Source organism: Ornithorhynchus anatinus, unplaced genomic scaffold (assembly GCF_004115215.2).
Source record: "Ornithorhynchus anatinus isolate Pmale09 unplaced genomic scaffold, mOrnAna1.pri.v4 scaffold_80_arrow_ctg1, whole genome shotgun sequence".
Lineage (NCBI taxonomy): Eukaryota > Metazoa > Chordata > Mammalia > Monotremata > Ornithorhynchidae > Ornithorhynchus > Ornithorhynchus anatinus.
The window spans coordinates 980,366-1,005,147 of NW_024396936.1; the positions used below are offsets into that span (position 1 = coordinate 980,366).

A 24,782-nucleotide genomic window follows, 5' to 3' on the forward strand; every position below is an offset into this window, starting at 1 on the left:
GTAGCAGTAGAAGTAATAATAGTAGTAATAGTAATATTTATTGAGCACCCACTAGGTTTAATGAACTGTACTAGTGATCGGGAAGTACACAACATGCGAGTGAAGCATTTTCTGCCCACCAGAAGCGTACATACACTGCAAGGGGGAGGCAGTCAGAAAAGCATTTACAAACTGAATAATCAAAATAAATAGCTGAAGGTTCTATTGAGAAAATGTACATACATAAGTGCTAAGGGGGAGTATCAGTAGTATAGCCCACAAATGAGGAAATGTTTCTATCCAAGTGCTAAAGAAGGGTATAGGTAGCATAGCTCATGAACTATCATGGAAGGAATCAATCAAAACACAATTCTGCCTCCCTTACTTAGAAGAAAGCATGGAATGGTGGATAAAACATGGAACTTAGAATCAAAAATCTAATCCAACTCTGCCACTGGTATGCTGTGTGACCATGGTTAAATCAGTTAACCTCTCTGAACCTCAGTTTGTTCATATGCAGAATGGGGATGATACCTTCTCCTTAACCTTTATTCATTCATTCATTCAACCGTATTTATTGAGGTTTACTGTTTGCACTGCACTGTACTAAATACTTGGACAGCAGAATACCGCCAATAAAGACAGACAATCCCTGCCCACAGCAGGCTCACAGTTTAGAAAGGGGTGACAGAGATCAATACAAGTAAACAGGCATCAATATAAATAAATAGAATTGTAGATATATACATTTATACCTAAGTGCTGTGGGGCGGGGAGAGAGGCAAGTGAGTCAGGGTGACACGGAAGGGAGTGGGAGCTGAGGAAAATAGTGGCTTAGTCTGGGAAGGCCTCCTGGAGCAGGTGCACCTTCAATAGGGCTTTGAAGCGGGGAGAGTGATTGTCTGGTGTATTTGAGGAGCAAGAGTGTTCCAGGCCACAGGAAGGACATGGGCCAGGGGTCTGCAGAGAGACAGGCAAGATTGAGTCATAGTGAGGAGGTTAGCACCAGAGGAGTGGAGTGTGCAGGCCTGGAAGTAGAAGGAGAGAAGAGAGGTGAGGTAGGAGGGGGAAAGGTGATGGAGAGCTTTAGAGCCAATAGTGAAGAGTTTTTGTTTGATATGGAGGTGGATAGATAACACTGGAGACTTTTGAGGAGGAAAGATATTCCGGGCAATGGAGTGAAGTATGGACTGAAGTGGAGATAAGCAGGAGGTTGGGAGGTTATAAAGGAGGCTGATACAATAATCTAGGTGGGATAGGATGAATGATTGTATTAATGTAGCAGTTTGGATGGAGAGAAAAGGGCACGGAGAAGCAGCGTGGCTCAGTGGAAAGAGCACGGGCTTTGGAGTCAGGGCTCATGAGTTCGAATCCCAGCTCTGCCACTTGTCAGCTGTGTGACTGTGGGCAAGTCACTTAACTTCTCTGTGCCTCAGTTCCCTCATCTGTAAAATGGGGATTAAGACTGTGAGCCCCACGTGGGACAACCTGATTCCCCTATGTCTACCCCAGCGCTTAGAACAGTGCTCAGCACATAGTAAGCACTTAACAAATACCAACTACAGATCTTGGCGATGTTGTGAAGATGGGCCTGACAGGATTTGGTGACAGACTGGATATGTGGGTTGAATGAGAAAGGATGTCAGCCCTGACTGAGGTAGGAGGTGTGTGCATACAAGAATTTGACATACATTAAGTGTTTACTCAAATGACCTGAGGCACACATTGATATTCTTCATAACCTTCTAGGAGAAAGTGAGCTTTCTCCTAGAAGGTGAGTATGCAGAACAGCTAAGAAACAGGGTATGTTAATTTATTCCTATTTATAATCTGTTAAATTTACATGATTCATGTCCATGTATTATGTCCTAATGGAAACTAGTGAGCTCTCTTTCTTTTCTCTCCCTTTTCTTTCTCTCTCGCTTTCCATTATGCTCTGAAGAAGGCATCCTCTGAATCAGACTGAGGATCCATTTTAATGGAACGCAGTGAGATCTCCTTGGTGATTGTGCTTCTCCTGCAGATTGGCATTGGGATCTCAGTGAATGGATTCCACCTCCTGTTTTATGTCCACACGGTGTCTGCCACCCACAAGCTCAGCTCTTCAGACATGATCCATGCCCATTTGGTCTTGGCTAACACCATAATGCTTCTTACTTATGGAATTCCAGAGACTATGTCAAGCTGGGGACTGAAAAATTTTCTAGGTGACATCGGGTGTAAAATTCTCATTTACTTTTACCGTGTGGCCCGGAGCCTATCCATCTGCACCACATGTCTCCTGAGTGTCTTCCAAGCCATCACCATAAGCCCCAGCACCTCCCGGTGGGCAAGACTCAAACTTCAGTTACCTAAGTGCATCCTGCCCTCCTATATCCTCTTTTGGATCCTTGGTTTCCTGATTGATGTAAGCATACCGATGCACATAAGGGGTCCCCAAAACAGCACCAGAGGTCCAGGCATGTACGATCTTAAATATTGTTCATTAGCTTCTCTAAATGCAGAAACTGCTCTGGGAATTGCGGTTGTGCTGTCTCTCCGAGATCTGTTCTTTGTGGGCCTCATGATTGGGGCCAGTGGCTACATGGTGTGTGTCCTTCATAGACACCACCAGCAAGTCCAGCACCTTCATGGGTCCAGCCACTCCCCCAGAGTGATGCCTGAGGTCAGAGCAGCCAAGAGAGTCATTGCCCTGGTGGCTCTCTATGTCCTCTTATATGGGCGACAGTCCATCATGTTAAGTATTTTACTTAACAGAAAAGAAAATTCTCCTCTGCTAGTGAAGAGCCATGTGGTTTGGTCACCAACCTTCTCAGCCATTAGTCCATTCCTGGTGATTCACCATGGCAGGAGAATAAGATCATTATGGAAAAAGCAATCTCCTTTTTCCAACATGGATCCTTCAAAGGATCCCAAGGAGGTTGCCTGTTCTAATATAGTCCTTCCTTGTGTCCTGAAGTGAGAGTGTCAGGGACCCGCAGAGTGGGAAAGATAAGGTGCTCCCCCATGTGATCATAGACTGAACTCCCTGAAAGTTCCAGTCCTCAAGCCTAGAGGAATAGTGGTTTGCCAACCTCTGCGTTTTATCAGTACAGCCCAGTATTAAGTCAGTCAGTAAAGGTGTTTGAGTTTGATCCTGTTCCTTAAAATTAGCTCCATCCTTGAGAATTGCCAGATTTATCAGCCAAAGGACACTCCAAGACATAAAATGGGCCAAAAGATTTAAAATTAAAAATTGAGAGAATGTACTAAGAATGAGAGGGAGAGAGAAGAATGAAGTGGGGAGGAGGAAGATAATCTCGGTTGAGGAGGCATAATAATAATAATGTTGGTATTTGTTCAGTGCTTACTATGTGCCAAGCACTGGGGTAGATACAGGGGAATCAGGTTGTCCCACGTGGGGCTCACAGTCTTCATCCCCATTTTACAGATGAGGGAACTGAGGCACCGAGAAGTGAAGTGACTTGCCCACAGTCACACAGCTGCCTAGTGGCCAAGCCGGGATTCGAACCCATGACCTCTGACTCCAAAGCCTGTGCTCTTTCCACTGAGCCATGCTGCTTCTCTAAAGGATATGGTATTTTTTAAGTGCTTACTATGTGCTAGGCACTGTACTAAGCACTGGGTTAGATACAAGCTAATCAAATTGGACACAGTCCATGTCCCACATGGGACTCAAGTCTTACTCCCCAATTTACAGATACGATTATTGAGAAAGAGAGAAATTAAGTGACTTGCCAAAGGTCACACAACAGGCAAGTGGTAGAGCTAGGATTAGAACCCAGGTCCTTCTGGATCCCAGTTCCATACTCTTTCCACTAGGGCATGTTGCTTCTCCATATAAGTCAAGGGATGGAAGGAAGCAAGGATTGCCGTGTTTCTGAGGTGGATGGGAGTTGCTTGGATGTCAGTCCCTCTTGGCTGGTTTCTGAGGTGGATTGGAGTTTCTTGGATGTCAGTCCCTCTTGCCTGGTCCCCAAGGCTGTGTCCCTAATCATCAAAACACACGCCATTCATTCATTTAATCATTCATTGAATCAATTATATTTATTGAGCTCACCTTACTAAGCACTATGATCACAGCAAGCTTACAGTATATAGGGGAAGACAAAGACATACAATAATAATAAAGAAATTATAGATACTTATATAAGTGCTGTGGTGCTAGAAGGGCAGATGAATAAAGTCAGGGTGATGCAGAAGAGAGTGGGAGAAAAGGAAAAGAGACCCTAGTCAGGGAAGGGCTTTTGGAGGAGATGTGCCTACAATAAGGGTTTGAAGGGGAGGAGAATAGTTGTCTGCCTCCGACACCCTAGGCCATCAGGAAGCGGGTCGGCCGACAGCGTCCAGGCGGAGGAGGGTCCAGAGCTCTGCGTGTCCCGGGCTGCCAGGCGGGGGTAGGACCCGCTCCTCGCTGCTCCCGGCTCACGAAAGACACCCTCAGAGAGGTCGCGCCAGAGACTAAGTCCCACCAAAAAACGCGTCGCCGAAAATCTCCGCACACATTTCTTACCCTTGGTGTGAAAAAACTGCCACCCGCCTCGGCAGCGGGGACACACGACAGGTGGAGGCCGGGTCCGCGGAACGCCACCCCGGCGCCTGGGACCCGACCTGGACCCCTCAGCCGAGGGGGGCGGGGGACCGGAGACGCGTCGGGGGGCGGCCCTCGTGCACCAGCCCAACCGCCCCAGCGGGTCCTTCGATTGGACAAGACCACGAAGCGACTAGGTCCCGCGGTGGAGAGAGGTGTTCCAATCCAGAGATAGGATGTGAGTGAGAGGTTGGCGGTGATATAGATAAGATCAAGATACAGTGAGAAAGTTACCATTAGAGGAGCAAAGTGTGTCCGCTGGGTTATACTAGGAGAATAGAGAGGTAATGTAGGCGAGGACAAGATGATCGACTCCTTTAAAGCTAATGATGAGTTTGTGTTTGAAGAAAGGTGAATGGGCAACTACTGGAGATTCTTGAGGAGTGGGGAAACATGTCCTGAATGTTTTCGTTGAAAAATAATCTGGGCAATAGAAGTATGGACTGGAGTGGGAAGAGATGGAAGGCAGAGAGGTCAGCTAAGAGGCTGATGCAGTAATCCAGGTGGGATAAAATAAGCGATTGGATAACGTGGTAGCAGTTTGGTTGGAGAGAAAAGGGTGGATTTTAGCTATGTTGTGTAGATCGAACTGATAGTATCTCGTGATGGATTGAATATGTGGGTTGAATGAGAAAGAGGAGTCAAGGATAATGCCACTGTTAGGGGCTTGTGAGAAAGGAAGGATGATTGTGCCACCTACAGTATTGGGAAAGTCAGGGGAGAACAGGGTTTGGGGGAGGAAGATAAGTTCCATTTTAGACATATTAAGTTTGTCTTGAAGGGAGGACATCCAAGTAGGGATGTCTTGAAGGCAAAAGGAAATGCAAGATTGCAGATAGGGAGAAAGATCAGGGCTGGAGATGTAGATTTGGATATCTTGTCACATAGGTGATAGTTGAAGCCATGTAAGTGAATGAGTTCTCCAAGGGATTTGCAGATGGAGAATAGAAGGGCACCCAGAACTAACCTTGAGGGACAGCCACTTAGGGAGTGGGAAAGACACCCATGAAAGTGACTGAGAATGGGGAAGCAGCATGGCTTAGTGGATAGAGCAAAGGCCTGGAAGACAGAAGGTCATGGGTTCTAATCCTGACTCCACCATATGTTTGCTCTGTGACTTTGGGCAAGTCACTTCACTTCTGTGGGCCTTAGTTACCTCATCTGTAAAATGGGGATTAAGAGCGTGAGCCCTATGTGGGACATGGACTGTGTCCAACCTGGCTAATTTGAATCGACCGTAGTGCTTTAAACAGTGCTTGGCACATAGTAAGTGTTTAAAAAGTACCATAATTCTTATTTTTAATGAGCAGCCAGAGAGATAGTAGGAGAATCAGAAGAGGACAGTGTCAGTGAAGCCGAGATTGGATAATGTTTCCTGGAGAAGGGGGTCATTGACAGTGCCAAAGGCAGCTGGGAAGTCAAGGAGGATTAGTACGGACTAGAGACCATTGCATTTGGCAAGAAGGAGATTATCTGTGACCTTTGAGAAGGAGGTTTATGTGGAATGAAGGGGACTGAAGCCAGATTGAAGGAGGTAAAGGAGATACCTGGAGGAGAGGAACTTGAGACAGTGGGTGTAGACAGCTCGCTCAAGGAGTTAGGAGAGAAATGCCATTCAACGCACATATTTAATCCATCACTAAATCCCATCAGTCCCACATTGCTTAATCCACCCTTTCCTCTCTATCCAAACTGCTACTAAATCAAATCACTCATCCTATCCTTCCTGGATGATTGCATCAGCCTCCTTACTGACTTCCCAAACTCCTGTCTTTCCCCACTCCAGTCCATACTTCACTCTGCTGCCCAGATCATTTTCCTACCAAAACGTTCAGGACATATCAACTTGCTCCTCAAAAGACTCCAGTGGTTGCCCATCCACATCCACATCTAACAAAAGCTCATCACCTTGGGCTTTAAAGCACTCTACCACCTTGCCTCCTCCTCTACTCTCTTTCTACTACCCAGCACTCACACTTCACTCCTCTAATGCTAAACTTTTCATTATGCCTCTATCTTGCCTATCTTTCCCCCGACCCCTTGCCCATGTCCTGCCTCTAGCCTGAAATGCCCTCTCTCCTCAAATCCTACAGACAATTATTTTTCCCCTGTTCAAAGCCTTATTGAAGGCACATACTCTCAAGGAAGCTTTCTCTGACTAAGCCCTCCCTTCCTCTTCTCCCACTCCCTTCTGCATCGCCCTGACTTGCTCCCTTGGGACTTTCCCCGTCGCAGACCCACAGCACTTATGATGTATTGATATCTGTCTCCCCCCAGCTAGACTTTATGCTCTTTGTGGATGGGGAATGTGTCTGTTTATTGTTGTACTGTACTCTGCCAAGCACTTAGTATAGTACTCTCCACACAGTAAGCACTCAATAAATATGACTGGATGAATGATTGAATGGTTCTACACCAATATCGCAAATGAGCCCAGCACAGTCATAGCATCAGCCTACCCCCACTTAGATTCTCCTCAGAGACCAGGGCCACAAAGACCATCCTGCTTCTGGTCACCTACTTTGTTTCCTTTTGTTGTAACAACAGCAACATTGTGCTTTCAAATTATATGGATAAGAAAGACCTGCTATTGTATGACGTGGCAACATTTCTGGGTGCCTGTTTTGCCTTTCTCTGTACCTTAGTGCTGATCAGCAATCATCCCGAACTTCCAAGGCCCAGGTGTGGGCTTAAGAAGATGCCAGACTTTTCTCTTCCAATTCCTGTGTTGAACCATTGATCACCTCCTTATCTAATTCTCTGCCGACAGACCCATGGTCAAAACTACAGTAGAGAGGAATGTACATATTCTAGAGGAAGGTTTTATCCCATGAGAATAACTCTTCCTTCCCAAAAAGAGAACAAGATCACCTGGAACCCCTAGTCAAAGAATGAACAAAGGGGATTTTACTCTCTCCCTCTTCCTGCGCACATACATTCTCCTCTACCCCTGCATCCAAGCTGAGCATGTCAAGATTTTTTGAGAGCAGTGTTCTCAAAAAAAAAGATGGCAATGGAATGATTACCAGGCCACCCTAGGGAGTAGTGGCAGGAAGTCACTTCCCAGTTGTTGATGATGATTATGATAATTATAGTATTTGTTAAGCACTTACTATGTGCCAAGCAATGTTCTAAGCACTGGGGTAGATATAAGGGAATCAGGTTCTCCCATGAGGGGCTCACAGTCTTAATCCCCATTTTACCGTTGAGGTAACTGAGGCACAGAGAAATTCTGTGGCTTCCCCAAGCTCACAAAGGAGAGAAGTGGCGGAGCCGGGAATAGAACCCATATCCTCTGACTCTCAAGCCCATGCTCTTTCCACTAAGCCACACTGCTTCTCAGTTTCATAAGAGAAGCTTAAACACAACATCTTGATCCATCAACCACTCTCCACTTTTCATTCATTCATTCATTCATTCAATAGTATTTATTGAGCGCTTACTATATGCAGAGCACTGTACTAAGTGCTTAGAATGTACAATTTGGCAGCAGATAGAGACAATCCCTGCCCAATAATGGGCTAACAGTCTAAAGGGGGGAGAAATAAGTTAAGGAATGTGCCCAAGGTCACACAGTAGATGACTGGCAAGGTGGGGATTCAAACTTGGGACTCCTTACTTCCAGTCCTGCCCTCTTTCCTCTAGACCATGCCTTCAGCGACTGGAGCCATTTTAAGGCAATAATAATGTTGGTATATGTTAAGTGCTTACTATGTGCTGAGCACTGTTGTAAGCGCTGGGATAGATACAAGGTAATCAGGTCATCCCATGTGAGGCTCACAGTCTTAATCCCCATTTTACAGATGAGGTAACTGAGGCACCAAGAAGTTAAGTTACTTGCCCAAAGTCACACAGTTGACAGGTGGTGGAGACGGGATTATTCATTCATTCATTCAATAATATTTATTGAGCGCTTGAGTATTGAATATTTACTGAGCCAAAGAACGTAAGGGTGGAAAAAAGTCTGCATCCATACCATGATGAATTCTCCAAGTGGATGAGTGAAGAAAAGAGGGAAAACAACTGCTACCACCTTGATCCACTCCCTGATCCAATCCCTTATCCTATCCTGTCTTGATTACTGTATCAGCCTGCTTACTGACCTCCCTGCCTTGTCTCTCCCCACTCCAGTCCATACTTGACTCTGCCACCCAGATCATTTTTCTACAAAAACGTTCAGTTCGTGTTTCTCTACTCCTTGAAAACTTCCAGCGGCTGCCCATCCACCTCTGCATTAAACAAAAACTCTTTACCATCGACTTTAAAGCAAGCCAATCACCTTGCCCCTTCCTACCTCACCTCCCTACTCTCCTAGCACAGCTCAGTCCGCACACTTCAATCCTGTCAACTTACTCACTGTATGTACTCACTGTTCCTTGATCTCATCTATCTCACCACCAACCTCTCGCCCAAGTCCTGGTGCTGGCCTGGAATGTTCTCCCTCTTCATGCCGTGACTTGCTCCCCTCTCCCCACAGCTCCACAGCACTTATGTACATATCTGTATTTTATTTATTTACATTAATGTCTGTCTCCCCCTCTAGACTGTAAACTCTTTGTGGGCATGGAATATGTCTGCTTACTGTTATATTGTACTCTCCCAAGCACATAGTACAGTGCTCTGCATACGGTAATCGATCAATAAATACGATTGAATGAATTTATTCATTCATTTATTCAATAGTATTTATTGAGCGCTTGCTATGTGCAGAGCACTGTACTAAGCACTTGGAATATACAACTCGGCAACAGATAGAGCAGCGGTAGGATGTGGGCCAGAGGTCTAGGCGTGAATGGGGAACATTGAGGATGTGAGCGGCAGAGGAGCGGAGCGTACGGGAAGGACAATAGAAAGAGAGAGGGAGGTGAGTTAGGAAGGGGCAAGGTGATGGAGAGCTTTGAAGCCAAGAGTGAGGAGTTTTTGTTTCATGCAGAGGTTGATAGGCAACCACTGGAGGTTTTAAGGAGGGAAGTGACAAGCCCAGAGGGTTTCTGCAGGAGGATGATCTGGGCAGCAGAGTGAAGAATAGACTGGAGTGGGGAAAGACAGGAGGAAGGGAGATCTGAGAGAAGGCCGACACACTAATCCAGCCAGGATATTATGAGAGCTTGTACCAGTATGATAGCCGTTTGGATCAAGAGGAATGGGCAGGTCATGGCGATATTAGAACCCATGAATTCTGACTCCTAAACCCGGACTCTTTCCACTGAGCCTTCTAATAATAATAATTAGGGTATTTGTTAAGCGTTTACTATGTGCCAAGCACTGTTTTAAGCACTGGGGTAGATACAGGGCAATCAGGTTATCCTACGTGGGGCTCACACTTTTAATCCCCATTTTATAGAAGAGGTAACTGAGGCACAGAGAAGTTAAGTGACTTGCTCAAAGTCACATAGCAGACAAGTGGCAGAGGCAGAATTAGAACTTACATCCTCTGACCCTCAAGCCCGTGCTCTTTCCACTAAGCCATGCTGCTTCACTGCTACAGTTCTTCCTCCCCAGCTACTTGACAATGCTGTGAGTTCAAAATGAAATAACTGCTGTGAATATCGTCTTGCCTTCAGAACAACATTACTTAGATGTTCTGCTGACACCTCAAGCTAAATATATCTGAAACAGAACTCCTCATCTTCCCACCCAAATCCTGGCCTCTTTCAGTTGTTCCAATAACTGCACACACCACTAACCTCCCTGTCTCACAAATATATAATCATATCATTATCCTTGAGTCATTTCTCTCATTCAACCCACATATTCAGTCTGTTACCAGTCAATCCTATCTTCACAACATCTTTAAAGTCCACCCTTTCCTCTCTCCATCCAGGCTGTTACTATGATCCTCTAGACTTTTATCTTCTGCCGTGACATCAGCCTCCTTGCTGATTACTCTGCATCCTTTCTCTCCATTCACTCTGCTGCCTGGATTATTACTTTTTATGGCATTTGCTAAGTGCCTACTATGTGTCAAACACTACTGTAAGAACTGAGGTAGACAAGTTAATTAGGTTGGACCAAGTCCTTGACCCACATGAGACTCGAAGTCTATATACGAGGGAGAACAGGAGAACTGAGGCACAGAGATGTTAAGTGACTTGCCCAAGGTCACATAGCCGACAAGTGGTGGATACGGGATTAGAACTCATGACCTTCTGACTCCCAGGCCTGTGCTCTTTCCACTAGGCCATGCTTCATCTCCACTAAATGCTCAGTCCCCATCTCCCAGAAACATCCAATAGTTGCCCATCCAACTCCATATCAATCAGAAACTCCTTATCAATGGCCTTAAAGCACAAAACTTTCTCTCTCCCTCCTAGTTTACCTCACTGATCTCTATTACTAGTCAAGATGCACTATTTTAAGTCGTGGGATAGATAAATTTAATCACGTCAGACACAGTCCCTATCCCACCTGGGGCTTGAAGTCTAATTAGGAGGGAGAACAGATACTGAATTCCCCATTTACAGTTGAGGAAACTAAGGCCCAGAGAAGTTAAATGGTTTGCCCAAGATCACACAGCAGGCAAGTGGCAGAGCCAGGATTCGGACCCAGGTCCTCTGAGTCCCAGGCCCACACTTTTTCCCATAGGCACTGCTACTTCCCTTTTTCTCTTTTGACTTATCCCAACAGATAAAAGCTCCTCATTATGAGTGGGTGGATGCTGACCATGCTGAGAGACATTTGAAAGACTCTCAATATATTAAAATGGTGTCCCTGGATTGGGCAGATATACTTTGTCCAGGGGGCTGCAAGGAAAACAGTAGAAGGGAAAGCTTGATGTCATATTTCAATCTGGAATCAGGAGTGTCATTGAGTTAGCATCAGGGGAGGGGATGGCGGGAGAATGTCCTTCCTTCACCCAGAAGAAATTTGATGGGGGTGTGATTAATGTGTATCATCCTGAACTATATCCAGTGATGTAATTAAAATGATTCACAGTCCAAAAAAATGGTCAGCAGCCCAAAAAATGGTTAGAACAGATTTTTACAGGGTTTATGTCTTATTGGTTGTTAAAACCCTGAGGCATTAGCAGAACATCTAAGGTCCTCATTTCTCCTTTAATTAAAACCACTGATGGGGCCTCTCGATAGAAATAGACCCCAGAGCAGATACCCAAGGTCTACTTGATGTGGTTAATCAGTGATTAAAAAGGCACCAACAAATGGATTCACATTAACTCCATGAAGCTGTGCAAGGAGACTTCCATGGTTCACAGTAAGAACCCAATCCTTAAAAAGTGCCCTGGGAAGCCTCTATAAGTGATGTCTGGAGCCAAAACGAACTGGCCCTAGAGAACTGTCTTCACCTCTGACATCAAAGAGACAATGTCAAAGAAACAATTATACCTCACTGAAAGCTGTTCATGTGATATCTGTGCTGTTACTGCTGATTCTGTTAATCTCCTTTTCATTTTTTTTCTTCCACATCCAGGAGTATCTGGAATTTTCATTGTTATGTCTTATACAAGCACTGGCAGATATCCAGTCAGACTGAGCAAACAATCCCCCCTACACACTCCTTTGCCCAGAAATCCGAAGTCATTGTCGGGCTTACAGTCTAATCAGGGGAGACAGACAGTCAAAAACAATAGCAAATACAATCAAGGGGATGTACATTTCATTAACAAAATGAATAGGGTAATAAAAAGATATACAAATGAGCACAGTGCTAAGGGGAGGGGAAGGGATAGGGGGAGGAGCAGAGGAAAAGGGGGGGAAGGGGACTTAGCTGAGGGGAGGTGAAGGGGGGAAGAGAGGCAGCAGAAGGAGCAGAGGGAAAAAGGGAAGCTCAGTCTGGGAAGGCCTCTTGGAGGAGGTGAGCTCTCAGTAGGGCTTTGAAAAGGGGAAGAGAGTTAGTTTGGCGGAGGTGAGGAGGGAGGGCCTTCCAGGACAGCAGGAGGACGTGGGCCAGGGGTCGACGGCGGGATAGGAGAGGACGGGGGACGGTGAGGACATGAGCGGCAGAAGAACGGAGCTTGTGGGGTGGGCAGTAGAGAGAAGGGAGGAGAGGTAGGAGAGGGCAAGGTGATGGAGAGCCTTGAAGTCTAGAGTGAGAAGTTTTCGTTTCATGTGGAGGTTGATAGGCAACCACTGGAGGCTTTTAAGGAGGAGAGTGACATGTCCAGAGCGTTTCTGCAGGAAGATGATCCGGGCAGCGGAATGAAGAATAGACTGGAGTGGGGAGAGGCAGGAGGAAGGGAGGTTAGAGAGAAGGCTGACACAATGATCCAGCCAGGATATTATGAGAGCCCGTACCAGTAAGATAGCCATTTGGCTGGAGAGGAAAGGGCGTATCTTGGCGATATTATAAAGGTGAGACCGTCAGGCCTTGGTGATGGATTGGATGTGTGAGGTGAATGAGAGAGCTGAGTCAAATATGACACCAAGGTTGCAGGCTTGAGAGACAGGAAGGATGGTCGTACCATCCACAGTGACAGGGAAGTCAGGAAGAGGACAGGGCTTGGGAGGGAAGATAAGGAGCTCAGTTTTGGACATGTTGAGTTTTAGGGGGCGGGCTGACATCCAGGTGAAGACATCCTGGAGGCAGGAGGAGATACGAGCCTGAAGGGAGGGGGAGAGAACAGGGACGGAGATGTAGATTTGTGTGTCATCTGCATAAAGATGATAGTTGAAGCCATGGGAGCGAATGAGTTCACCAAGGGAGTCATTGTAGATGGAGAACAGAAGAGGGCCAAGAACTGACCCTTGAGGAACTCTTACAGTTAGAGGATGGGAGGGGGAGGAGGAGCCTGTGAAGGAGACCGAGAATGAATGGCCAGAAAGACAAGAGGAGAACCAGGAGAGGACGGAGTCCGTGAATAATAATAATAATAATGTTGGTATTTGTTAAGTGCTTACTATGTGCCGAGCACTGTTCTAAGCGCTGGGGTAGACACAGGGGAATCAGGTTGTCCCACGTGGGGCTCACAGGCTTAATCCCCATTTTACAGATGAGGTAACTGAGGCACTGAGAAGTTAAGTGACTTGACCAAAGTCACACAGCTGACAAGTGGCAGAGCCGGGGTTCGAACCCATGAACTCTGACTCCAAATCCCGGGCTCTTTCCAGTGAGCCACGCTGCTTCCCAAGGTGAGATAAGATGTGGAGGAGAAGGGGGTGGTCTACAGTGTCAAAGGCAGCTGAGAGGTCAAGGAGGATTAGAATAGAGTAGGAGCCATTGGATTTGGCAAGAAGGAGTGACCTTTGAGAGAGCAGTCTCGGTAGAGTGGAGGGGACAGAAGCCACATTGGAGGGGGTCCAAGAGACAATTGAAGTTAAGGAATTCTAGGCAGTGAGTATAGATGACTCATTCTAGGAGCTTGGAAAGGAAGGGTAGGAGGGAGATAGGGCGATAACTGGAAGGGGAAGTGGGGTCGAGAGAGGGTTTTTTTAGGATGGGGGAGACGTGGGCATCTTTGAAGGCAGAGGGGAAGAAACCATTGGATAGTGAGCGGTTAAAGATAGAAGTTAAGGAGGGGAGGAAGGAAGGGGCGATGGTTTCTATAAGGTGAGCGGGAATGGGGTCCGAAGCACAGGTAGAGGGGGTGACACTTGCGAGGAAGGAGGAGATCTCCTCTGAGGATACGGCAGGGAAGGATGGGAAAGTAGGGGAGAGGGTTGGGTGGGGGAGGCAGAAGGGGGAGGAGTGACTTTGGGGAGCTCAGACCTGATTGTGTTAATTTTTGTGATGAAGTAGGTGACCAGATTGTTGGGGGTGATGGATGGGGGAAAGGGAGGAACAGGAGGCCTGAGGAGAGAACAGAGGTCCGGAACAATTGGTGGGGGTGATAGGTATGGGCGTCAATGAGGAAAGAAAAGTAGTTTTGCCTGGCGGAGGAGGGGACAGAGTTAAGGCAGGAAAGGAAAAACTTGCAAAGCATAAGGTTGGCTTGTTGCTTGGACCTTCGCCAGCAGCGCTCAGCAGCTCAAGCATAAGAGCACAGGAGGCGGACAGAGGCAGAAACCCAGGTCTGTGCGTTAGTGGAGCGCGAGCGGCGGAGGGAAAGGGGGACGAGTGAGTTGAGATGAGTAGAGAGGGTGGAGTTGAGAGCGGGTAACCTGATCATCGAGAGTGGGAAGAAAGGATAGGGAGGCAAGGTGTGGAGAGATGCTTTTGGAGACATGGATGGCATCAAGAGAGTGGAGGTCTCTGTAGGGGAGTAATACAGATTTGCAGGGGGAGAGAGTGTGAGAGAGGAGGCAGGTGAGAAGGTGATGGTCCGAGAGAGGGATTTCAGAGTTGGTGAGGGAGGAGATAGTGCAGCGGTAGGAAATGATGAGATCGAGGGTGTGACCAAGTTGGTGAGTGGGTGAGGTGTGGTGGAGCAGGAGGTCGGCAGAGTCGAGGAGCGATAGCAGAGGGGCGGCAGAGGAGTCACCGGGTACATCCATGTTGATGTTGAAGTCTCCAAGGATCAGAGTGGGCAGAGAGAAGGTGAGAAGGAAGGTGAGAAAGGGGTCAAAGTAGTTGAAGAAGTCAGTGGAGGGACCAGGAGGGCGGTAGATGGCAGCTACAAAATCCGGAGTGGTGGTAGAGGCGAATGATATGGGCTTCAAAGGAGGGGAAGGAGAGGGAAGGAGGAGGAGGGATAGTGCGGAAGCAGCATCGGGGTGAGAGTTGAGTCTTGCGGAGTGGGAGCCTCCGCTGGAGAGAGCAGCGGAGGAGATCGTGTCTTCAGAAGTGAGCCAGGTCTCCGTAAGGGCGAGGAGAAGGAGAGAGCGGGAAAGGAAAAGGTCAAGGATGAAAGGTAGTTTACCTGAAATGGAGCGGGGATTCCAGAGGCCACACTTGAAAATAGCTGTGGGTGCGGGAGGGAGGGGGGAGGGAGAGGGGGAGTGGAGAGTTTGGATGGGAATGAGATGGCGGGGCTCTGGATGGGGAGCGGGGGATGAGGGATGGCGGTGGGACAGGAGGACTGGGATGGGGCGTGGGTGGGGAAGAGGGAAGCGGGGAGGGTCGGAGGAGGGGGTTTGGTGGGGAGGAGCGGAGGGGGAGGGGGAAGAGGGTTGGCGCTGGTAAAGTGGGGTTCTAGGGCGGGGGAGGGGAGGAGGGGAGGAGGCAGAGGAGAGAGCGCGAAAGAGCTGGGCGAGAGAGGGGAAGGGGAAGGAGAAGATTTGAAGGGGCGGATGGGAGGAGGCGGCGGTGGAAGGACATGGTGAGGTCAGAGAGGTAGGTGGCAGCACTGAGAACAATTAACAATAACATGCGAAAGCGGTAATATAGTAACATGATACAATAAAGTATTATTAATAAGCGGGTGATGACCAGGGTCGGGTGTTGAGTTGACTAAGGGTCGATGTGATCAAAATCAAAAGGCTAGCGGCAAGGAGAGTCTTGGGGCTCATGGTCCAAATGTCTCTGAGGCGGCGGAGGGAGCCCTGAGGATGTTCCACGTGCATTAAGGGCGCAGGTGGCAGCTAAGGTAACAGAGTGGGAACAAGGGCATTGTAGCCCGGGGATGGGCGGGGGGGGGAATCTATCACCTCACAGGGGAGGAGGGAGAGAGGGCTTCCCAAAAGATGGCTGCTTCTGGGCTGGGAGGGTGGGGAGGGCGGTTGGGAATGTAATGTCCAACGACCAGGGGAGGGGGGGCGGCAGGGGAGCACAATGTCCTTAGAGTTGTGGGACATTGTGCCACAACTCTGGGGGGTGGGGGTGGGGGGTCCTGGGGAGAGCAGAGTCCTGGGGATCGAGTTTGCTACCAGGATGGGCTATGAGGGTCAGGGAAAGTTGTGGGGAGGTCTGGGAGCTGTTTGTGGATGTGGTGGCTGTGGAGCCTGTGGTGGCGTGAGGGGCGGGGGGGGTGGGGATCCTCAGTGTTGGAGTCCTTGAGCGGGGGTGCAGAAGTCCAGGTTGGAGAGTGGACCATAAGCCCGAGGGCAGAGATCCCAAGTCCATGTTGCGGCAGATTCAGCCGGGAATAAGGGGACCGGCAGTCCAAGGTGCAGTGCCAAAGGAGAGGCAGTCCTGGCGCAGATGTGTTGGCGATCGGCAGCCAAAGGGCTAGCCAGGAATAAGGGACGGGCTTATTATAAGGATAGTAAGTGAAAACCAGGATCAGGAATGATTGATACTGGGTCTGCCTATAGTAGCCCATCTGTGAAAAACCCTAAGCCTGGAGCAAAAGGCTATGGTATGTGGAAAGGGGATCCTGGTGTAGGTACTCTGACCTACTCAGTAAAGTGTCAGGTTACTCCGGGGGGCAAAATGCATTATGAGGAGACTTGGCTTAACAATCAAACACATAGCCTGTTGGATGCTCTCTCAGAAAACATCTGCTCAGGTCCCACTGACTGGAAAAGGGGGGAGGTCACTGATTGTCTAGAAACAGATCCAATAAAGGCATGGAAGACTGGTGAGATCTGAGCTGTCTAGGAAGGAAGTTGACTCTGTCAGCTAGGGGTAGGCTTATGAAACTGAACAGATGTGTTAAAACCTCTCTCATGTAAGTGGCCCATGCTTGATACCTGAACCGGCAGTCATGTGCTGAGACATCTTGGAAGGGAGTGGTATTAAGTGTGTCTGACTTGGAGTGAGCTATTATTTACATTACATCTCTTGGGAATGATAGCAATGAGGGTACTTTCCATCACCAATTTGGGTTTCACCTGGAACCTTCTTGCACTGTAAATGCTCTAACCTAGTAAAAGGTCTACCTGACTGGCTTTGGTAGTAGCCACACTAGCTGCTCCTTCAGCAGTACTCAGCTGTCGATCCATAGTATTTATTGAGCATCTACAATATGCAGAGACCTGTAGTAAGCATTTGGGAGAATACAAAAGATGAAGAAGACATGATGATCCCTACCCACAGAAACTTATCAATCCAGTTGTGGGGAGACCCAAAGTAATTTGCAGAGAGGAGAAAAAAGTGTTTCAGTAGTATAACAGACAAATCGATAAGCACAAAAATGTGACTGAAGCTTGTCAGAGCATAAATGCTGAGGTGGTATAAATGGGTGGAGGTGACTGTTCACTGCTAGGAAGGGGACATCCACCCCCAGCCCCTTCTCCTCGACTTTTTGTCTTTACCTTTTCTAGTTCTCCCAGCATCCCATCTTCCCCAGGCCCAAATATGAAATAAACCAAATCATGGTAGCTTCAGACATGGCCTTATACTTGACTCAGGGAATCACGGAGGAGCTTAGAAGACAGCTGAACAGGAAAACAAAGGTGGAAGTTTCTCATCCCCAAAGCCACATCCTCTTACCAATTACCTGAGCACTTTTGCACCACTACTGGTACAAGTCAGAGAGGTGGGGGAGTGGGTGGAGAGAGTATATAAGGGACACAAAAGCCCAGTGAGCTGGCATAAACCTCCAGAAGCAAGGCTGTCCATCCCATGACCACACCTTTCCCAACAATGTCCAACATGTGACACCCTTAAGTAAAGAGATATTCCCCTTTTTTTTTTTGCTGGAATGCTCCCTGACAGTCCAATCATCGACCACATTTCCACAACCCACTGTTGTGGAAAGTGTATGTCTGGCAGAGTTGGATCTGGAGTTGCTCCAATCTCAGAAAATGGTTGTGGTCCACTTGCTCCCAGAGTGTTGTTTTTCCACTGAATCATCTGTTGTTTCCCTTTACTGGTGATTCCGTCATCCAGCTCTCCCTCTCCCTGCAGTGTCAGGCTCCAGTTGGTGACAAGATAATTGACACCCTAGGGAAGATGAGTTCATGAAGTATCTCCCTATAACTCCTGCCCTGGTCAATCTTCCAGGCACTGTCAGCTCTGGATCTTTCCTCCATCATAACAGCAGAGCCATGCCTGGTGAGTGTCTCTTCTGCCTCAGACTCAGAGCTGGGAAATAAAAAGCCTCCTCCAGGAGGCAGAGGGCAGACCTAGAGCCCAGGTTTCTGGGTACTGGAATGAGTAAATGATCCTAAAAATATTCCTTAAATGGGACATTTTTAGCCTGAGACCTTAGAAAACTTTATTCAAGATTCAGCAATCTTGAGGGAGTTGCAGGTCTGAAGAGTCTGAACAGGTCAGATTCAGTCTGTTGATTTTTTCCATCTGTCATTGGTTAGTGGGTGAATCCTTCAGGCAGGTGATTGGTTGGTCAGTGAACTGATTGTTATTGGGGAATCTGTCCAGCCATGGAGATGCAGTAGTGGAAGTTTGGAAGGAGTAGGCCTGCTATTCTGGAAGAATTCCCTCAAGATGGGTACTGCCTTGTTGTTCATGTCAGCTCCTGAAAGCTGCAGTTTAGACAGGCAGACTGCTGAGGTCAACACACAGAACAAAGGTCTGATTAATTCTTTATTTGCATATGTATATGTAATACATATATATTACAAATTATCTATAATTCTAAATGTTTTACCTGTTTATTATTGTATAAAATTATTTTATTTTGTATTCCTGAACAGAGAAGGTGTGAGCTGGACTTCTGCAGAATACCAGAACCACTTCTCTGAGTGCCCCAGTTTTTGAAAATTGAGGTAAACTCTCACTTCACTGCCTATGGTATCTGAAAGGAACCAGATAAGGCTGGAAAGAAAATAGAATGGAAGCAGCTTGAATTCCAGTAGAAACAAAAAATACTCATGGAGCCGAGTATGATAGAGACATTAGCCCAGGTACTTTATCCGATCCCACCCCACATTTTCCCAGAAACCCACCTCACACTGCTCCAGGAGTTTGATCCCCCAGTGTTCCCCAAGAACTATAAAAATGGCTCTATCAACTCTGTCACAGTTTTCTCACCTCCAGGCAAAGCAAAGGCTGAGGACACCCAGGCAGGGGAAGGAACCTGCTTTTTATCTGGTGCTGGGGTGGAAGTGCAGCTCTTATTCTGTAGTCCCACTCCTTCCACATTTTCCTAAATCCTGGAGGGTGAGGATGGGTCATTGTGGCATTATTCAAAATGGTCTTTCTTATGTCATTCATTGCTGGGGGCCATTGTTTGATCCTTCACATTTCACAGCCCTTGGGGGTCTGGGAAGGAGGCAGTGAGGCTCAGAGAAGTTTAGTGTTGCCAGAGGTTAAAGAGAAGACCAGCAGCAGAGCTGGGATTAGTCCCCAGATCCCCTGACATCCAGTCCTACTCTACAAACCAAGTGACCTCTCCCTATATCTCCTCAGAGTCTTCAGGCTTGGGGGTTGATTCTCTCCACCCTTGTTATTAACAGAATTATTTATCACCCACTTGGTGCAGTGGCCTGTCCCAAGTACAGGAAGTATGGGGCCTAGAGAGAGACGTTGCTTTATGTTGGTGGCCCTGTGAGACCACTAAACCTGAGATTGCTGCTTGTTTCAATAGATTGCCTCTTTGAGAGTAGCCCATTTGTATAGCTCTGGCCTCTTCCTGTGGGAAAGCTCTCTAGGACTGTAGAGGTAACAGCCACATATCACTGGCTTGCTGCCCTTTCAGAAAAGCTAGTCCAGCTTCCCGCTCTCTGGGTCCCACTGCTGCCCCAGAGAGGGAAGGGGGAAATGCTACCACGAAAAGCAAAGGTAAGAATGCCATCATGTGAAAGAAGGGGGAGAGTGATCATCTGTGGGTTATGACGAGGGAGGGAGTTCCAGGCCAAAGGCAGGGCATGGGCAAGGTGTTGGCAGCAAGATAGATGAGATTGTCTAGGTTGGCATTAGGGGAATGGGCTAGGTTGTAGTAGGAAGTCAGAGAGGTAAAGTAGGAGGGGGCAAAGTGATTGAGAGCTTTAAAGTCACTCTCTTTCTGTTTGATGTGGTGGTGGATAGGCAAACACTGGAGGTTTTTGAGGAGTGGGAAATATGGATTGATCGGTTTTATAGCAAAAGATTCAGGCAACAGAGTGAAGTATGAATTGAAATGGGGAGAGGCAGGAGGCAGGAAGGTCAACAAAGAGGCTGATGCAATAACCAAAGCTTAGATTGACATGGTAATAGTTTTGATGTAGAGGAAAGGATAGATTTTAGTGATGTTGTAAAGGTTATACTGACAGGATTTGGTGGCAGATTGAATATATGCGTTGAATGAAAGAGATGAGTTGGGGACAAAGCCAAGCTTATGGGCTTGAGAGACAGGGATGATGGTGATACTGTCTCTAGTGATGGAAAAGTCTTGGGGGAGGACAGGGTTTGGGTGGTATTATGAGGAGGTCTCTTTTGGACTTGTTAAATATCACGTGTTGGCAGGAAATCCCAGTAGAGATGTCTTGAAGGAAGGAGGAAATACGAGGCTGCAGAGAAGGAGAAAAATAAGGGCTGGAGATATAGATTTGGGAATCATCCACTTAGAGATGGTAATTCAAGTTATGAAAGGAAATGATGATGAAAATGGCATTTGTTAAGGGCTTACTTTATGTCAAGTGCTGTTCTAAGTGCTGGAGTAGATATACGTTCATACAGTTGGACACAGTCCCTGTCCCAAATGGGGCTCACAGTCTTAATCCCCATTTTACAGATGAGGTAACTGAGGCACAGAGAAGTTAAGCGACTTGTCTAAGGTCACACAGCAGACAAGTGGCAGAGCCAGGATTAGAATCCAGATACTTCTGACTCCCAGACCCGTGCTCTATCCACTGGGCCATGCTGCTTCCTTAATGAGTATTCCAAGGGAGTGGGTGTAGATCGAGAATTGAAGGGGTTCCAGAATGGATCTAAATAGGTGCAGGTTGTCACACCTGAGGATCTGTTGAGAGTTTTCTAAGCCAAAGTGTGTCCTTCCTCTCTTTCTTTGTGACTATGCCTTTATAAATCTTCACATGGGATATGTTTGCATTTCTTTATGAGTGTATCTTTGGTTCTGGGCAGCAGTTCCCAAGAATGATTTTTTCCAAGAAGTTTTTGAAGGGTCACTCCCGTAGCTTTCCATAAATCCAGCCACATATTAGCATTTGTGTAGACCACATCTCAGGGCAGAAATTTGGTTTTTAATAGGCTGATTTTTTTTTATAGTTTCCCACTTAATGAAGCTTCACTTATTTACTTCACTTGTGTAGCTTCACTTGACTTCAGAGAGACACTTTAATGACTCGCTAATCGCCGCTCAGAACTTGCCTCATCTTTTCCCACTCACTTAGACTCACTTGGAAAGGAAGAGGTGTTGGCTTCCTTTTCGTGCCCCAAAGCTGATTTCACATGATTCTGCCTCCCCCATCCCTTTCTTTCCCTTCCTTCAAAGCCCGGGTTATCTGCCTCTACCACCCACTCCAGATTCTAGTAATGGTCATCTACTGCTGCCCCCCAGGTCTCACCTCCAATTTCTTTAACCACTTTGATCCCTTTCTCACATTTCTTCTCTCTTTCTTCTAGATTGATCCTTGGGGACTTCATTATCCCCATAGATGATCCTGATGACGCTTTTGCTACCGCCTTTAATCACTCCTCTAGTCCACTGACCTCCTGCTCCAATCCACCTCACCCACTCACCACTTTGGACACACCCTCGATCTCATCATCTCTAGCCACTGCACAGTCTCTACCCTCACCAAGTCCCTCCATTCATTCGTTCGTTCATTCAGTAGTATTTATTGAGCGCTTACTGTGTGCAGAGCACTGTACTAAGCACTTGGAAAGTACAATTCAGCAGTTGAGAGAGACAATCCTTGGCCACATCAGGCTTACAGTCTAGAAGATGGGAGACATACATCAAAACAAGTAAACAGGCATCAATATAAATAAATAGAAGTATAGATATATACGCATTAAAACAAGTACACAGGCATTAATTTGAATAAATAGAATTATAGATATGTACATATATACACAAGTGCTGTGGGGGGCAGTTAGAGCAAAGGGAGTGAGTCGGAGTGATATAGAGAGGAGGGAGAGCTGAGGAAAAGGGGGCCTTAGTCTGGGAAGACCTCTTGGAGGAGGTGAGCCTTCAGTAGGGCTTTGAAGGGGGGAGGTGTGATTGGGGGATTTGAGGAGGCAGGGCTTTCCAAGCCAGAGGTAGGATGCGAGCCAGGGGTCGATGGCAGGACAGGCGCTAACGAGACACAATGAGAAGTTTAGCACTAGAGGAGCAGAGTATTCAGACTGGGATGTAGAAGGAGAGAAGGGAAGTGAGGTAAGAGGGGGCAGCTCCTCACCTGCCTTCTTTCCCACCAACCTCCCCATAAATGTGTACCATTCCCTGACAAAGACCTCCAATCTTTTGACCCCTTCCAATTTTCTCAAGTCATTATGCCCCATACAATAATAATAATAATAATAATGATAATGATAATAATGGTATTTATGAAGCTCTCCTATGAATCAATGCCTTAACATGGCAGGAGAGTTTGTGTATGCAAATGAAGCTTAGAGCTTTGCCACTGAGAGATACTCTTGCTCAGGTTACCCAAAATTGAAAGTTCTAAGCGGACGCATCAGACAAAGTTGATTCACTTGTGCTGAGCAGCAGCGACATGAAAGAGTCAAAGGTGGTTGATCAAATGATCAAATTGTTGATCAAAGACAATGGCAGAGACTCGAGTTTTCAATGTGTGAAGGAGGCAATGGTAAACACTGCCGTATTTTTACCAAGAAAACTCTATGGATATGCATACCAGAACCAATTATGGCAGAGGACGGGACGTTCTGGAGAAAGTATATCCATGGAGCTGCTATGAATCAGAAATGACTCCACGACACATAATAATAAATTTATGAAGCACTTACTACGTGCCAGGAACTGTACTGAGCACAGGGGTTGATACAAGGAGGTGGGGTTCGACATAGTCCTTGTCCCAAGAGGGGCTCACAATTTCAAACCCCATTTGACAGATGAGGTAATTGAGGTACAGAGAAGTGAAGGGATTTGCCCAAGGTCACACAGTAGACAAGTGGTGGAGCTGGGATTAGAACCCATGACTTTCTGACTCCCAGGCCCATACTCTATCCACTACGCCTAGTTAACCCTAACTACCTTACCTTGATGACCAAATTGATACCCTCACCACCACCCTCTCTACTTAACTCACTCTCTCCCCTATCCCTTTGTTGATCTCATATCCCTAACCCACATATCTGAATCACCTCCACAGTTCACTCCTTCACTCCTTTGCCCAAGCCACATAGTGGTGCTGGTAGAAATTTAGACAACAGAACAACTGTGTCCACTTCGAGTTTATCCTTGTGTGCTTTAACTCTGCCCTCTCCTATGCTGGAAAGAATTATTTCTCCATCCTTATTGACACCCATGCCCATTGTCCTTGCCAGTTGTTCCAGAGAAACAGCCTGGTTTTCAGAAGAACCTAGATTCTAATCCTAGTTCCACTATGTGTCTGCTGTGTGACCTCAGTCAAGTAACTTATATTCTCTGGGCTTCAGTTATCTCATCTGTAAAATGGGGATTAAGAGTGTGAGCCCCATGTGGGACAGGGACTGTGTCCAACCTGATTAAGTATCTACCTCAGTGCTTAGAATAATGCTTGGCACATAGTAAGCACTTAAGAAGTTCCATGATTATTATTAATAAATTTAATAATAAATTGGAGGACTACCAAATTCTGCATGTTCCTCCTTGATAGCTAGTGTCCAAAATCGTAGGTTGGTTTTACACACACAGATCACTTGGACATGCTCTTTGATTATAAACAAATGAATAGTATTGGGAGTGAAATGCTGGGAGTGACAGGGATTAATGTATATATTAGAACAATGCTTCTTCCTGTTTCCAGATCAAGTCTTTGTGGAGAGGAACCCACCCTAGCCTGGAAGGACCTGATAAAAGACAAGAGAGAAGAAGCCCAGGACCTCAACCCACTGACAGACAGATGGAGGAAGCTCAGCCAGACAAATCCAAATAAGTCCATTCTTTTGATGGAGAAATCTAGAGATGGAGAGAAGTTATGCAATAGGTGAGTGGGCTCTGCCCCAGGACAGGGAGTCTACCAGTAGGCTTTGTTTGGTAATAAAGTCTTGCTTGCTTGAACCATGTGCTCAGCCTTTTTCTGTTCTGGGTTGGGGTGGGTCTGCTGGGCTTTGGGCTAACAAATGGTATTTATTAATAATAATATTATTATTATTAAGGTAGTTGTTAAAAAAAAAATAATAAAGGTAGTTGTTAAGCACTTACTCTGTGCCAGGTACTGTACTAAGCGCTGGGGTGGATATAAGCAAATCGAATTGGATACAGTCCCTGTACCATGTGGGGCTCACAGTCTCAATCTCCACTGTACAGATGGGGTAACTGAGGCACAGAGCGGTGAAGTGACTTGCCCAAGGTCACACAGCCGACAAGTGGCAGAGCCGGAATTAAAACCCATGACCTTCTGATTCCCAGGCTGTGTTCTATCTA

General features: G+C 46.8%; 1 protein-coding gene and 2 pseudogenes across 2 annotated transcripts in view; all 3 read left to right on the top strand.

Moving 5' to 3' along the window:
- ORNANAV1R3168 (vomeronasal 1 receptor ornAnaV1R3168) overlaps positions 1–24,416 on the top strand; it is a 46,260-nt gene extending 21,844 nt beyond the window's left edge. Inside the window, exons 3-4 of one of the 2 annotated variants that reach the window (XR_003756717.1) lie at positions 18,943–19,014; positions 24,163–24,416. The gene's annotated coding sequence lies outside the window, so the exon portion shown is untranslated. The other variant, XR_005659739.1, reaches the window with a different exon arrangement.
- On the top strand, positions 1,958–2,941 carry ORNANAV1R-PS3193 (vomeronasal 1 receptor ornAnaV1R-ps3193 pseudogene; annotated as a pseudogene).
- On the top strand, positions 6,975–7,310 carry ORNANAV1R-PS3676 (vomeronasal 1 receptor ornAnaV1R-ps3676 pseudogene; annotated as a pseudogene).
- Positions 24,417–24,782: the final 366 nt, after the last annotated feature.